At 33.4% G+C, this 2,258-nt stretch overlaps 1 protein-coding gene across 1 annotated transcript in view; it reads left to right on the top strand.

Annotated features, from left to right (window-relative positions):
• The window catches only part of LOC111713682 (zinc finger homeobox protein 3), a 16,588-nt gene that overhangs the window by 9,352 nt on the left and 4,978 nt on the right, over positions 1 to 2,258 (top strand). The gene's annotated exons all lie outside the window — the stretch shown is intronic.

Raw genomic sequence — 2,258 nt, 5'->3', positions numbered from 1 at the left:
CCCCCCCTCCTTCCCACCCCAAGGTGACCGCAGCAATCCATCTCTGCATATAATAATGCAAGATCTAATCTAATGTGCAAATTCGCCAGAATGATCATTTAGAATTATTTTGCACAAGAACTTTGTATCCAACCATGGAATTTATTCAACTTAAAACCATTTTTTTCCAGATAAAAATTTGTCAGTTTTTTAAAGTTGTGAGCTAGTGATATAAGTTATGGGATTTTTATCTTGCTTTTAATTCTCGAGTTTTATCTTCGTGATACTGGTGGTGGTGGGATTGAAAATAGAACTGATAAAAATCATTATAATTTCAATATAAAATCAATCATTCTGATACATTTCTCATTTCCCACGACCAAATCTCTAAATCTAATAACTTTATTCTCATCAACTATTTTTCTATTTGAAAACTTTTTTATGTTCCCTTTCTCTTAAAACAAACCCAGCAATATACAGGGTTACCCACAAAGGATGAGACTTCAGAGACGACTGTACAGAATTTGTACTATCCTTTTCCTTATATTAGGAATTCACTGTGACTGTAAACTTGTTTCTCTGATTGCCAAATCGGAAAATAAAACATTTAAAGACGAAACTTAACGCAGAAAACTTAATTTAACCTTAGAATCGTCATATTTATAGTTTTAGGTCGTCTTTACGATCTCATCCTTTGTGGGTAACCCTGTATATCAGAAATATGGAATGTGCAATTATACTGTTTTATGAATGGTTGCAAAATAACTGTCAATCGTTGATAACATGTGGATACGTTAATTACGGGGGGGNGATAGATAGATAGATAGATAGATAGATAGATAGATAGATAGATAGATAGATAGATAGATAGATAGATAGATAGATAGATAGATAGATAGATAGATAGATAGATAGATAGATAGATAGATAGATAGATAGATAGATAGATAGATAGATAGATAGATAGATAGATAGATAGATAGATAGATAGATAGATAGATAGATAGATAGATAGATAGATAGATAGATAGATAGATAGATAGATAGATAGATAGATAGATAGATAGATAGATAGATAGATATTAGAGCTAACTAGAATGCCTGGAAGACAGTTGAGCTATAAAACTTTTTTATCTTTTGGGTCCATTTGTTAAGAATTTAAATATCATTTAGCTAAATTAGCTTTGTTCATTCTAGTTTGTCTGTTTGTTTGTTTGTTTGTTGGGTGCTTATTTGTTTGTTGTTTTTATAAATGTTTAAGAAACAAGGAGGTTAGATTTAGTTTGTTTAGTTGTTGAATTCGTTACTACTTCAGATTAAGAATCATTCCAAGCATGTTTTCGGCTTGTCTCGGCTTGAAATTAAAATTCCTTGCATTTGTCAACTTGAATGTACTTAAAGCAATGGCTTGGATGACGTAGTAGGAACCTGTTTAAGGATTACAGTGGCTTAATGCCTGAATATATTGCTTGACTCATCTCTAAGCACTGCCTGTCTTTAAGGCAGTTCTGCATGATATAATTTGTTTGAAATCTCTGCTTGAAAATCTTTTCAGTTTCTTTCAAGATGTCCGTAAAATCCATTGCGTGTGTGTGCCAAGCGCGCTTAGCTTGACACTGTATGCGCGCGGATTGATTGGTTGAGAGTATGTGATGAACCAGGAGGGGTGCTGCGCGCGCAGGGATGGGCTGTTGCCGCGCACACAGCTGTATGTGCGCCTGGGCGCCGCTAGTCTGCAAAACTCTGGTCTAATGTTTTCTAAATTCTCGACTATTATATTCAGTTCTGAAGCCCATCACCACAAAAAGTTGCATTCGAAAAAAATGCGCCCAGCGATCATCCGCGCGATTGAAATGATATTTCTGGGAGAGGGTTAGACTTAAGTTCAATGAACTATCAATATATTCAATATATCTAATATATTTAATATATTTAATGCCATCAATATATTCAATATATTTAATTACCTATAAAAGCCGGGAACTGTTTACTTTCCGTTCTACAAATAAAAACCTTTTAATTAATTACTAAAAACAAATTTATCATAAAAACACATAATTTTTTGTAAACAATCGTTGTTTAACATAAAAAGTCAAAAATTAAAATAATGTTTTCCTGACATCCTCAAGCCTTATATGTTTAGAATTTCTATGCTGGTAATTACAGCAAACAAAGCTAATTGTTTACCAATTAATTAGTTATCAATTGTATCTCATTAAACACAGTAAGCCTAGATAAAAAGGTATGATGGGAGGTGGGGGGGAGGGGAGGGAAGGGGA

Source organism: Eurytemora carolleeae, unplaced genomic scaffold, assembly GCF_000591075.1.
Source record: "Eurytemora carolleeae unplaced genomic scaffold, Eaff_2.0 scaffold1236, whole genome shotgun sequence".
NCBI lineage: Eukaryota > Metazoa > Arthropoda > Copepoda > Calanoida > Temoridae > Eurytemora > Eurytemora carolleeae.
This window is presented reverse-complemented; position numbering and strand designations above follow the sequence as displayed.